The sequence below is a fragment of the Tupaia chinensis genome, unplaced genomic scaffold (genome assembly GCF_000334495.1).
Source record: "Tupaia chinensis unplaced genomic scaffold, TupChi_1.0 Scaffold000277_1, whole genome shotgun sequence".
Lineage (NCBI taxonomy): Eukaryota > Metazoa > Chordata > Mammalia > Scandentia > Tupaiidae > Tupaia > Tupaia belangeri.
The window spans coordinates 1,667,980-1,682,553 of NW_006159760.1; the positions used below are offsets into that span (position 1 = coordinate 1,667,980).

General features: G+C 37.9%; 1 long non-coding RNA gene across 1 annotated transcript in view; it reads left to right on the forward strand.

Annotated features, from left to right (window-relative positions):
• The first annotated feature begins 2,463 nt into the window (after positions 1–2,463).
• Positions 2,464–14,574, forward strand: part of LOC114008057 (uncharacterized) — a 21,529-nt gene continuing 9,418 nt past the window's right edge. The window contains exon 1 of the long non-coding RNA XR_003549623.1: positions 2,464–2,550. This is a non-coding gene — a long non-coding RNA (uncharacterized LOC114008057). The remainder of the gene's footprint in view (positions 2,551–14,574) is intronic.

Here is a 14,574-nt window from a genome sequence, read left to right on the forward strand (position 1 = left end):
GCCCCACACCTAAGATTTTGGTTCTGGACACCAGAGGATTCTGATGTATACACGTAAAGAGCAGTTCCTAAGAGTAATGAGCTCTCTAAACTATTTTTTTTCAGTAGAGAAAGGAGAAATATTTTCTAACATCTTTTAAATGTGCACTAACAAATTATTTGGGCTGACTCCATAATGCGGTGGTTGAGAGCTGTACTTTGGAAACCGGATTCCATATGGCTGACCACAGTTTGAATCCTGACCCTGGCAACTTGGAAGATATCCCAGATGCCTGTGTGTGCATACCCAGAATTCTGTTGGGAAGGAAATACAGAAGAAAAGGATTCTACATGATCATGCCCCACCAGGGAGGTGCTCTCTCTCTCATCTGTTCATTGTATTTCTCTTTCTCTCTGGTGAATGCACACATCCTTAGCAAAAATAATAATTTTATATATATATACATATATATATATAATTTTTATATACTTTTTAAAGATCCTCCATGAAGAATGTATAAAAAAGTTTTAAAATATTAATCCTGCCTGGTTTATTTCAATGATTTGATAGGATATGAATTTTGTAAACTTATTAATTCACATGGATATTATTGAAACAATTTAACCTCGGCCTCTCCTTTGGTAAAAATTAGGACCTTTACAGCCTTTAAGTCACATGATTATCCAGATGAATTAAGCGATAAACACTTATGTATCTGGCTTCTAGCAATCTCAATAGATCTTAGTGATTCTTATTATTGAAAATAAAAATCATTTTACCAAACTGTTACAGTTTTAATCATATGACTATACACTTTTCAAAAGTTTCTTTCTTTCTTCCTTGAGTGAAATACAAAGTCCCAAAGGGATCTTTATATCACCCTCCAACTCCATATTCAACCTACTAAGTTCTGACCTATCCAGCTTTTTAATGAAATCCCCTAAGATCAACCTCAGTCAGTGTGACAACTTAGATTTGACTTCTAAGAGTGAATTTTAATAGATATTTCTTTTTAATCCACGCTATTAATTAATTTTTTTCTTTTTTTTTCATTAGTTTTGCTATAAGGCGCATGCACTTGCCAGATACAGAGAGAAAGAGAGAGAGAGGGAAAGTGAGAAACTGTCCTTCCAGGCAGATGGCCATGCCACAATTCTCTCTCCTCCATTCTTCGCTGAGAACTTCGGATATGTATACACACACATTGGTGTGGTTCTCTAGCCGCTGGGCCTAGGACTCAAACTACGTAGTTGGCCATATGGAATCCCTTTACCTTAACCTCTGCATCACCTGCCAGCTCCTAATCATGTATTTTTACTGAAGAAAAAACAGAAAATAGAGAAAGACAAGAGTATTACTTATCATATTACTTTGTAAATTCTGAATTATGTTCCACACAGCATTTTATTTTATCATACATATAAAAATTTTACAAAAGCAGAACTATACAAAAGTAGTACCATACTTTACATATTTATTCATTTTTCAATAAAATGTATTTTAAAATGTATTTAGATTAGTCGTTATTTTATTAGTTTTATTGTTCAGTTATGTGCCCCAGAACTTAAATATAATGTAAAGTGTGTCTTTATAATCAAAGTTTAAGCAACACTTTTTTTTTCTTTTTTTAGAGATTTTTGCTATAGGGTACATGTGCTTGCTGGAGAGACAGAGACAGAGAGACAGAAAGTGAGAAATCATCTCCCAGGGCGATGGTTACACCATACAACCCCTTCTCCATTCTCCTCTTGGGATCTTGGGCATGTACACATGCATGCCTGGTGTGGATTTTAAGCTGCAGGGTTGGGGACTTGAGTCTCTGTCAACTATGCAGGAATCCAGCAAGGTAACCATTATGCCACTTGCTAGTCCCAAGTTTAGGCAACACTTTATGGGGGGGGATGGTGGGGAGGGGGAAATCCAGCAGATTTTGTGATGATGACTGGGGAGGCTAGCTACCACTTGTCCAAAGCCAAGTTTTGAGTCCTGGACCCAGCAACTTGAAAAACATGGTGAGTGTTTGTGCCCATGTGCCCAAATTCCCAAAATGCAAAATGGAAGAGAAGGGTTTGGAGTGTGACCAATCCCAATAAGGAGGCTTTCTCACTTTTCTCTCTCTCTATTTTTGTTTCTCTCTGGTAAGCATATATGCCCTCTAGTAAATTAAAACAAAGAATATTTAATATAAATCTTCCTATGTGACCTTCCAGGATTCCCTAAGAATGAAAACATTCCAGGTTTGCCATCCCAGAGTGCTCTGTGACTGCAGACAGTGAGTCACTCTTACCCGGAGCTGCCTTAGAATGGTGCACTTTAGGAGAACCACTGGCTTAATTATGCATAATGGCAGTGATATATTTGAATACCAGCAAAAGAGAAGTCAAGTAACACTTAATCCACTTTAATTATGTATTATTTGAAAAGAGATTTTTCTTTAACAAGAACTCTAACTTCAACTTGCGCTTCCGCACTGTTCGCAGGGGCATTTAACACAGAGCTGAGCTCTCAAGTGCTCACGTGATCTGACACACCTTTGCAGAACATCGCAGAAGAGTCTCTTTTCACTGACAAGTGAGTGGAAATTGTGCCAACATTTCTTTCTTTTCCTTTTTAAAAAATGTGTTGCAGCCTTATGCTCTACAGACAATACACCCATCCTTCAACTATACAGCTTCAATATAATTGTACTTCCCTTTATTTCTCACTTTTATGTCTTTGTTTTGAAAGGCAATGGTGTGTAGATAAAAGCTTAGGAGGAAGATAGACAGCGAATGGAATTCCGGCTTTATATTTGCCTACTGCGTGACCTTGGACAAGTTACTTAACCTGCCTAATTCTCGATTTTCCAATTTGTGAAATGAAGGTGTTGATCTATTTTATAATTTGGTGGAGACATCTGAATAATATGAAGTGTAGAGACCTCATCTATCACCTCGTGGAGCCTCAGTAAAACCTTCTTTTCCTTTTACTGTATTGCACTTTTCTCCACATTTTGTTCTCCGCTTGTCACATATTTTAAATTTTATCATCTTTGTTTTTGCTTTCATTATTTCCAGAATGATGTCAGCTGCATAAGCTATGACTGGGCCCATCCAACTTATCATTCTTTTTTTTATATCTTTACATTTATTTTCTTTCACATCAACATGTTGTTTTCCTTTGGAAAAATTCGGAGTGTTTTGCATACATGTATATAACAAACAGTTCCATACCAGCACCTTGTGCTTTTAATTTATTTTCTGTCTTCTCATAGTGATGGATACAGCCTCGATTTATAACATACTCATATGTATTCCCAACTAGCCTGACAGAGCACATCTCAGCAAGATTTTCTTGACCTAAATGGTGCAAAAGGGTCCTAGCCAGGTTCTTTTGGTCGTACTACAAGAAGACGCCCCATGAAATAGCTATGATCCAGAGCGGCATCATGCCTTCATTACACTAGCATCTTTCTCAGCAAAACCATTTTAATCAGCATAGTGATGTTTGCCATGTGTAGCTTTTGATACCTCTCAAACATCTTTCCAAAAAAATGACCACTGAGATTCTTTTATCTATTGTGTTTGCTATTTCACTTTTACTCACTTGATTTTAAAAAAACCTTTTTTTTAAACATGGAAATAATTTATTTATAGAATTTCTCGCCCCGCATCTCTTTGTTTGTTCTATTCATTTTTTTTTCTATAGGCCCATGATGCTCCCACCTTTTTTTATGGACACAATAAGATATTTCCAGAATGTCTTCAGTTTTGCCTGAACTTTCTTTTCTTCTTTCACTTTGACATTGGCAACACAAACAACCTGTTTACTCTCTAGCTGTGCCGTAATTTCCTATCTTCCTTTTCTTCCCCACTGCTCTCATTAAATGGATTTGAAATTGGAAAATACCTTGACTGCTATTGCTTCTTTGAGCTTTACTCCTTCTCAGAGCACAACTTCTAGAACTTTCTTTAATGCCCTTCTAGAATTCAATAGCCTCACAAAGGTGTGAAGTTTTTCTCACCTTGTTATTTCCTCTGGTGTTTGAACCATCTTTCTGTTCCTGTGGAATGAGTTCATCTTCCAAATGATTTTGCAGCTTATCCAGCCTGTAGGAAAGATATTTGGGCAATGATTTGAGAAGACAAACTTCTCTTTTCTCTTACACATAAACCTGTGACCCACCCTTCATAAGGACTTGTTTGGTCTTTCTGCCTGTGTGTATGTGTACATAGTATAAATTCCATATCTGTCTCAGATGATTCTATATATTTACACCCTTTGTTCAGTCCTAATTATTTCTTATCCTATCAATTTTTCCCCCTACTAAGTCTTAGATTCTCTCCAAATACAACCATCTTTCTCCTTTAAAGGATGGAGACACATCCATGAGTAACCTAACCATTTAGATCCCTTGGTGCCATTGGCAGGGAACAAGAGGGGCAGATGCAGCATATGCTATGAAATCAAATCTCTCTTTTTCCACAATCCCCATCCATAATCATCTGTCTCTGAGTTCATTTACTCCTCGACTGTCTGTGCTCTGTTCAGCGAATGTGGTAACATCAGACACCATCACATTTGGGACAGCTATTTCCTCATTCCTGATCCCACCATAAAACGAACCAGTTTAGTCTGGGCTCCAAAAACTGTCACTCTGGCTTCTGTGTTTAATGATCTGTTGTTTTCTTGATCTTCTCTTCATGAGTGATAAATAAGCACATATTGATCCTATTTATCCTTTCAGCTTTTACACAAAAGCTCTTTTTCCTTTTCATGCCTTCTCTTCATCCACAGATTACTCATGGTAACACAATAAATATTTTATCCCCGAGGCCCTCTTTTATTTTCAAACGTGAGTTTTTTATTTATTTTGGACTTGGACTTTTCTGAGGGTGGTATTCTATTATTTTATTTATTGAGCCATGATTTCATTCTTTTCCTTATTGCCTTTCTTTCCTTTCTCTAGAAACTTTTATCAAAATTTGTGTATCAATGCGTGCATTTTCCCTCCCTCTGCTTTTTCTTTCTGTATCTCTTGATCAACACTAGATACTTCATTTGCTTTCCTTCTCTTCTTTGTTGACCACAACATTTTGAAATTATTATTTTTTAATATAACCCTTATTTCTTCCCAAAGCTACTTTTTTTTTTTTTTTGTCTGCTTTCTGCCTCTAACTGTCCCTGAATAATTGTCCATATTCATTGGGGCCAGCAGTTGACGTAATAGCTGTGTTGCTGGACTCCCATGTAGTCGACCACGGCTTGAGTCTTGGACCTGGTGGCTTAAACTCATGCCAGGTGTGTGTGCGTGCTTGCCTAAGATCCCGAGAGGAGAATAAAGGAGAAGGGATTGCGGCGTGGCCATCCCCCCTGGGGGGTGATTTCTCGCTTTCTGTCTCTGTCTCTCTTCGTCTTTCTGGTGAACGCATGTGCCCTACAGCAAAAAACCTCTCAAAAAATTTCCATATTCATTGGTTCTGGGACTTAGATTATTTTAATATTGAAAATACCTCCCCTTTTTTTGATGTGCTTTTTTTTTATGATGTCCTTTCATCATAAAGATATAAAGATCACAAAATATACACTATAGCGACAGCAGCAGCCGATATTTTCGAGTGCTTCCTAATAGTTATTGAGAGAGTTCTAATATTTACTGAGAGCTCAATATAAGCCAGTCCCTCCGCTAAGTATCTTACCTCACAACATTTTCTCAAGTAGATGCTACTTGCCCTTTGTTTTAGAAATGATGAAAGTAATAAAACTATTCAGAAATATATGAGATAAGAAGTCTAGCCTTGCTGTTGTTGCACATCCTGTATGATGCTGCTGCTCAGCAAGCTGAGGCCACATGGGAGACCTGGCTTCAATTCCAGCACACCCCAAAAAGCTTGGCCTGGTGGTGTGCATCTGTAGGCTCAGCTTTTCTGGAGGCTGAGTGAGGCAGGAGGATTGTGACGTATAATACCTTGTCTAGAAAGAAAGAAGTAGCAGTCTCCTTTTAATTTGTTCCTCTCTCCTACTCTTCCTTCGCAATCTAGACTGTTTGTAGACCTTTCGTTTTCAGTGAGATAAGAGATAGGTGCACACATATATAGTTCGGGTAGAGACCTGTAAGATAGAGCCAACTTCCAAGATGGAGTCACTCTGGTCAAGCTTTTAATAGAAATCATTCATGATTCTCACTAGAAATCAATTATTGGCTCTCACTGCTTGCTCACACAGAGAACTGCTTACAGCCAGAGCTGTTTTACAGCTTACTTGAGATAATGACAGCTAAAACTAACATTTTCCATATCACTGCTACATTCCAGAGTGTGGTTTCTCTTAGTCTGGCGAGAAAGAGAGCAAGGGACATTGAGCAATAACTTGTCATGAACTATCATTTGAGAAATGGGAACATGACATGCAGGCTTGCATTTGCAAGATAAAGGAGTCTAAATGAGGTTACGTTTTAGAAGCACAAGGGAAAAACACATCAAAGAACAAAGCTTCATCTTAGATATATAAAGAGAACATGATAAAAACTAGAAACTTCATGGACCAGAGACCTCAGGCAAAGATCTGAATGTCTCAAGTCTTGTGCTTTGTAAGCCCACTCCCAAGTGGGAGAAGAATAGCATGAATCGTCTGTCTCGTAACACCCATGAAAGAAATGTATGCACAAGTCCCTCCTTGCTGGGATAAAATCCCCTCACACCAGCTCCTTTTAGGCAATCCATTCCTGGATCTTTTCCATGTTTAGGGGCTCTGCTTTTCCTTTCCTCTCTTAAATAAACTTCACGTTACTCTCTCTTCTCTGTGTCTGCATCCCTACTCAGTTGAGAAAAAAAACTTGGTCATCTCTCGATCCTGAATTCTACACTGGTGTTAGGTCTGATCACTCCAGCCTCCTGTGTCATCCGGCTTAGACATGTTCCTTTGACGGTATGTTCATTTCATTTTACCTGTCTATAAGGAGGACATTTGCAGAAGTCTGGTTACTGATACAATTTACTCTGTGATTACTTTGAATATTTTACCATCAAAACCTGAAAGAGATCACTTGTGTTTTATTACTTCTTTCTTTTAACTGGTTTTACTGACTACTATTATGTAAAATTAAAACCATTTTCACAACTGGCCATTATACATAGATGACTTCTTGATCCAACAGGGATAGTCTCTCCTATCGGCCCAAATGAAAAGCATGAAGGTAATTAACTTCTTTTTCCTTTCAAGACAAGTTCTTGTTTTCCGGCATGCATTCCTTGGTTGTAGATAAAGTTAATTTACTAAAAACAAACAGAAAAACAATTTTAAAAAACTGCTTAGGTAGTTACATTACTATCATTTTTAGCTAGCTTACACATGAGAAAACTGAGACAGGAAAATATTTACTGTCTCTCTCTAGGGTCACAGTAGTAGCTAAAAGTGATCAGAAACAGAGATTTAAAGCTGAGTACTTCTAGTTTGTTCACTATACTGAGAAATCATGTTCTTTGTGTGTTAGATTATGTTTATACGTGGGCTCCTCAAAAAATTCATGGAAAATGAACTTGTGAAAAACTACATGTGGATTTCAGAAATGTTAGAATCAAAATAGATCAAACCTTTCATTTCTTTTTTCTATACGTTTTTGACATTCTCTTGTACTTACTCCACCATGATAATATCACAAATATGCTATACACGTTTGACTAGTTCTACTATATATAATATATACATATATATATACACACACATCCACATACACACACACACGTGTTTGTTATATAAAAATATATGTATATATGTACAAATACATTTATTAATATAAGATATTGAACAATTGTGATTTTGGAAATGTGATCAAAATACGATCACATATCTTTCTCGTTTTGTGTAATCAAACTTATTTTAATAAATCTTAATCGATGACAACAGATTGGGAGGTGCCATTGGAATCTGCTTCCTCTTGGCAATAAGTAGCCCAATGTAAAGTAAAACACTATCAGTTCAGAACATTAAAATGTCCAATTCTGGGGCCAGCAGATGGAGTGGTGGTTAAGAGTGCTGAACTCCCACATGTCCAACCACAGTTCAAGTCCTGGACCTGGTAGATTGCTTCCTCACTTTCCCTCTCTCTTCCTCTGTCCCTCTCTGATCAAATTAATAGAAATACATAAATAAAGTCAAATAAAAATAATTCTTTTTTTTTTTTTTTTGGAGAGGTTTCCACTATAGGGCGCATGCACTTGCCAGACAGACAGAGAGAGACATAGAGACAGAAAGCGAGAAATCACCCCCCAGGGGGGATGGTCACACCGCAATCCCTTCTCCTCCAATCTCCTCTCGGGATCTTGGGCATGCATGCACACACGCCCGGCGTGAGTTTTAAGCCACCGGGTCTGGGACGCAAACCGCGGTCGACTACGTGGGAGGCCAGCGACATAGCCATTACGCTAACTGCTGGTTCCCAAAAGAATTCTTTTTTAAAAAGTATAATTCTAGATATTAATATTGTCTTTCATTTTCATCCTACATGAAATCTTTTCATCCCCCAAGTAGGTCATATAATGTTGCCTTTGCTTCTCTGTTAACTTTTCTTTTCTCACAGGATCGCAGGGAGAGAGAGGACAGGAATGGGTGAGAAAGTATTTCTCTCTTTTGAAGGAGGTCTTATACCATCTTTCTGTGCTCTGTCCTGTCAGATGAATAAAATCAACACTTTTCTTTCTTTCCTTTTCTTTTTTTTTTTTTTTTTGTGTGTGAAGTTCTTCCAACCTCGCATTCCTGGCTAGTTGTGATTTCTCCTTTTAGCCTCTGATTTCCCAGAGAGCAGTTCCTTGCAGACCTCTCCCTGTTGGAGGCCCATTAATCTCTGCAGCATCTTCCTGGGCAAGAATAAAAAACTATCCCACGCTGCTCTCTCTCCATCTGGTCCCTGATGATATTTACACATCTACTACCTTGAGGAACTTGTCATTCAGGCTCTTTCCTGATCCTGCAGATAATTCTCCTTTGCCTCCCCTTTGCCGCCTTGGTGAGGCGTAGGTCTCTGTGCATGGTATCTTCCACTCCAAGAGACAAATTTTCAGTTCTCCAAGGAGTGTGCAGAACTTCTTTCTCCCTGGAAGGAGCAAAAGAAGGAAGAACACTTTGAAAGAGCAGGGATGTTCCCAATAGAGTAGCATCTTTTTCCTTCAAAAAAATAAAAATATGAAATTCTTCCATGGGTTGTATGTCCAGGATCTTGTATCTTTAAGCCCTCCTTATACATGAAGATCTTAAGTGCTGGGAGGCAGGTTCTTAGAAATGTATTTTGGAAATCTGAATATTGGTAACCAATATCTGTTATACTAAGGACTTTCCTGACTCTTGAATTTCATATCTGTATCATACACATGAACTCTTCATTTGATGGGCTGTATAAGGATCAATTTTACCCATTTTGTATGCTGTAAAGAGGTATAGTAATTAGGGCCCAACAGGTGCCATGGTGGTTAAGGCACTGGACTCCTATGTGGTCAACTGTGGTTCGAGTTCTGGACCCAGTGACTTGAAACTCCTGCCAGGTCTACATGTGTGCATGCCCAAAATCCTGAGAGGAGATGAATGAGAAGAGATGATGGCATGGTCATCCTTCTGAAGAGTGATTTCTCTCTTTCTGTCTGTCTCTGGAAAGTGCATATGCCCAATAGCAAAAATCTCTTTCCAAAGAAAAAAAAAGAGATACAGTAATAGAATGTAAAAAAATAAGAAAAATATTTAAGATAAAGATATGTACATATATTATTAGAGAATAAAACGTGTAATGGGCTTTGGTCCTCACTGATTTCCTTGGGCCATTGCCACTCTAGGACTGCCTGCCTACTGCTAGACTTTTTGTTATGTGAGAAAATGAAACTCTGATCTGTTTTAAAAAAAAAAAAAAAGAAAATGAAGAAAACAATTTTTTTTGAGAGGTTTTTGCTATATGGTGCATTTTCTCACTAGAAAGATGGGGAGAGACAGAGAGAAAATGAGAAGTCACTTCTTCCCCAGGGGGGATGGCCACACCGCAATCCCTTCTGCTCCATTCTTCTCTTGGGATCTTGGGCACACATGCACATGTGCCCAGCATGAGTTTAAGCCACCTAGTCCAGGACACAAACCATGGTTGACTACGTGGGAGTCCAGCAACAGCTATTATGCCAACTGCTGGTCCCAAAAAGAATCAATTTTACCACACAGAAAGAGAAACAAGGGAGAAGAGATTAAGGAATGGAGAAGGTAACATTTGTTGAGATGTTAGGTACCTTCCTATCAGAAGCACATGTCTTCTTTCACTGTTTCAACAATTCAGGGAGAGAATCAGTCCCACGATCTTTTATGGATAAATAAACTGAGATAATCAATTATTTAATTTGCCCAGGGTGACATTGCTGATGAATATGAAAGCAAGGATTGGACACCTCTATTTAACTGACTCCTGGGCCTATAATATCTTGTTTATGCCATTTTTCCACTAAAGTAAATCATTTAGAATGTGCTGGCCAAGGCATGGTACCACAGGCTGCAGGGCATCTGCACAATAACTGAGTTCTACGCAAGGTCTGGTTCTGATCTTGGATTCACTTGAACATGTGTGTGTCCTGGGACCCTGGCCAGCTAGAGGCTGGGGAGAGGACCAGGGCATGGCAAGACCCCCTGCCTCTCTCTATCTTTCTCTCATTTAAAGTGAATAAATAAACCTAAAAAAATGTGCTGCCTATCACCTCCCAACTCCCATTCCAAGATATATTCTCCCAATCAACTATGCTCCTATCCAAGTCTTCCCATGTGACTTTGCATAAGTTATTTAACTTCTGTTAATCATTTGTCAAAACCGAAATAATAATAATGGCAAGTGAATCATACTACATGGTTGCTTTTTAAAGTAATTTGTAAGAATTGTCAGCAAATGCATGCACTTGTGAGAGAGAGCATCCCCCATTCAGTGTTGAGCAGTCATTCCACAATCCCTTCTCCATTTCTCTAACCTATTGGGATTTGGGCACACAGACACATATACCCAGCCTGTCTTTCAAGCCACCTGTACCAGAATCCAAACTGTGGTCAACCACCTGGGATCAGTCCTCTTAACCATGAGGCTATAGGGCTGACCCTTCAAATAATTTTTACTGGTTGCACTAGTGAGTAGGTGAGTGAAGCGCCTCATCTGCTATGACATAAGTTGATCACATCATTGAGTTTTTATAAGGATTAAGTAGGCTAATATTTGTGTTTTCAATAAAATAGTGAAAGAATAAGAGCAAAGTCAATATAGCCTTGGAGTCAGGGTCCATGACTCCAAGTTTGAAGTGCAGTTTTTTTTTTTTTTTTTTAATCTATTCACTTTATAAACTTGGGGGAGTCATAGAAGTGATCTTTATATTTCCTCCTCTATAAAAAGATGCCCTGTTCTAACTAATATTTCTATGTTATCTTCCCATCCAAGGTATTTGAGAATCTCTCACACATCATAGGTCCTTCATGAAAGCAAATCACCTTTCCACTTCACCAGGATGATGCCAACTCTTTAATACACTGCTCTCCATAGTAAATGGGTCACATCTTGCATGCAGCCACACACCAGGACAGTAACAGGACCCTGCCCTCAAGTGCCCACTGCCAATCTCCCTAGTGCTGTCACCAGTTAGTGTCTGTCTGATCTCAGTAAAAGAATGAGAAGTCACAGAGCCTGTAAGCTCGTGGAACAGCCTCGTACACACTGAGCTGTATGAATGATGTGACCCTTAAAAGAGCCTGAAGTATTGCTGGCTGAACATTCATTTTACTGTAGCCATAGACAGTGCAGTTTCACGTGCAGGAAGAAAAGGTACCTACTAACGTCTGTGAGTGTGTTAGAACTCCCATGGTCCAGTGAGGGGGAGCGACATAGCAGCTTTTGAGAACAAATTTTATGAATCACAAACTTTTCTTGAAATTAAAGATCTGTGAATAAATAAATAAATATTGCCCTATACGCATACCATTGAGAATAGGAATACCACTTCGAGGCTGGTGCTTGATATTGCTTAAACATGAATTTTAGGAACACACCTAGTTTTATTTCTCTTCTGGACGCTAGAGGTGCTTCTGACAAAAACACTGCTGAAGTGTAAATGTTTCAAGAGTCAGAATGGTCTGTGGGTTTGGGTTGGCTAAGTCAATGAGGAATATCTTAGTACGGTAGAAAGAAAAGAGAAGACTATGCTTTGTAACCAAGCCCTTCTTTAATCACTTTTCAACTTTATTACTACCAGAGTCCTTTAACAATGCTTTCCTTCTGCTTCACTTTTGGCCATGTTTGCTTCATATTAACATTATTTATTTATCTATCATCTGATTGGGAATTGCTTATAGACAAACCATGTTTTGTTCCCCAATTTCCTCTCAAAAATGCATTCGTTGACTAATAGAACCATGTGTCTTTGTACATATGCAGTTATGCATCACTGAACAACAGGGATTTGTTCTGAGAAATGGATTGTTAGAGAATTTTTCCATTGTGTGAACATCACATCCACAAACCTAGGTGATAAAGCTCACTACACACATAGGCTATATAGCATAGTTTATTGCTTCTAGTCTATAAACTATAGTGTGCTACTGCACTGAAAACTGTAGGCAACTGTAACACAATAATAAACATCAATGCATAAGTAACCATGTCTCAAACATGTCTAGAAAAGGTACAGTGAAAGTACAGTATAAACAATAAAAATAGGTATACTGGATAGGGTATTTACCATGAATGGAGTGTGCTAGACTGGAAGGTTCTCTGGATGAATCACTGCGTAGTGAATGAATGTGAAGGCCTAGGACATTATTATACACCATAGACTTTATAAGCACTATATACAGGGTACACTGAATTTATAAAAGAAAACTTCTTCAATAATAAATTAACCTTCATTGACCACAACAGTTTTACTTAATGATCTTTTGATAAACTCTTTGACTTGGGTAATAACATTTAGCTTAAGACACAAATATGTTGTGGTCCTGTAAAAAAAAATATTTTCTTTCTTTATATCCTTATTCTACATGATTTTTCCTGTTTAAAGCTTTTATTTTATGTTTTACTTTTTGTTGTTGTTGTTGTTAAAAATTAAGACACAAATCCATAGGCCCACACAGGGTCAGGTTCATCAACATCACTGCTTTCCATCCACAGCTTGTGCACTTGAAGGGATTGATGAAGGAAATAACATGAGATTAAATCAAACACGAAAGAAAATGATGCAATCAAGAGATGCAGTGAACATGAGATACATGAGGTTGCCGTTAGCCTAACATGGCTCTCTGTGTTACAGAAAACTTTTCTAAATAGCAGGCATACACTCTTACAGAATCATTAAAAGCATAGTAGGGCAAGGCCAGCAGATGGTATGGTCATTAAAATGTTGGACTACCACATGGCTGACCACAGTTCAGGCCCCAGATCCGATGGCTTGAAAATCATACAGGTTATCTGTGTGTGCATGTCCCAAATCCTAGGAGACTGGAGGAGAGGACATTGCGGTGTGACCATTCCCCCTGGAGGGTGATTTCTCACTTTCCCTCTCTCTGTGTCTCTCGAGAGCACACAAGCTATGGCAAGGATCTAAAGGAAAACAAAATTAAAAAAAAATAGTATAATAAATACTTAAACCAATAATAAAATTGCTTGTTATCATTATCAAGTATTGTGTACTGCACAGAATTATATGGGCTATACTTTACATGACTAACAGTCCAGTAGTTCTTTTTAACACTTACATCACCACAAACATGACTAATGTGTTGCACTATGACGTTATTACAACTACGGTGTCATTAGGGGACAGGAATTTGTCAACTCCATTGCAATCTTATAGGATCCTTGTCATATATGAAGTCCATTGTTAAAATAAACATGCCATCCTAAGTAATACCTACTTATTTTCCACTGACCCCAATATGTGGTTTAATTCACATGATTCTATTTTTTTTAAAGTAGATTGAGCCCTTTCTAAAAGGGTGGAGGATTAAATACACGCATACTCATACTCCCCGAAAATGAATACACTCAAAGTCAATAGAAACTAGAGGAAATTATAAAGTATTTCATTTTAGTCTCTACTTAATATTTTTAGATCTATTATTATATTTATATATAGTTATATACAATATGATTTAAAATGCATCAACTAGATGAAAGCTTTACCATAAAAAACAATGACTAAATGTACATTATAATTATTAATTAATGAAAATTTCTAGGGACCTGATTGTAAGAAAATCATGCTGAACTAAACGTAGTTCCCACTAACTTTTTAAGTCCCCTTGGACATGCAGAGGATTGCACTCAAACCCTAACAGAAAGTAACAAAGAACAAGTTCTCTAAAAAGAAGAATCCTATTTTGAAATCCTGTCACTAATACTTGTCGATAATTGATTTTGCACCTACATCTCACAAGAATAAACAGTTTTTAGCAATTCTTTATATTCTTGGTACTTTCTAGGAAGCAATTGTGAAGAGTGGATTAGTTCAGACTTAATCTGATGAGTGATTTCTTTTTTGCAATAGAAAAGCCCAGAAGAGCTGGATACCATTTGAATGATTCCTAAACCCCCTTTCAACACATCTCAGACAGAACTCACTCTTT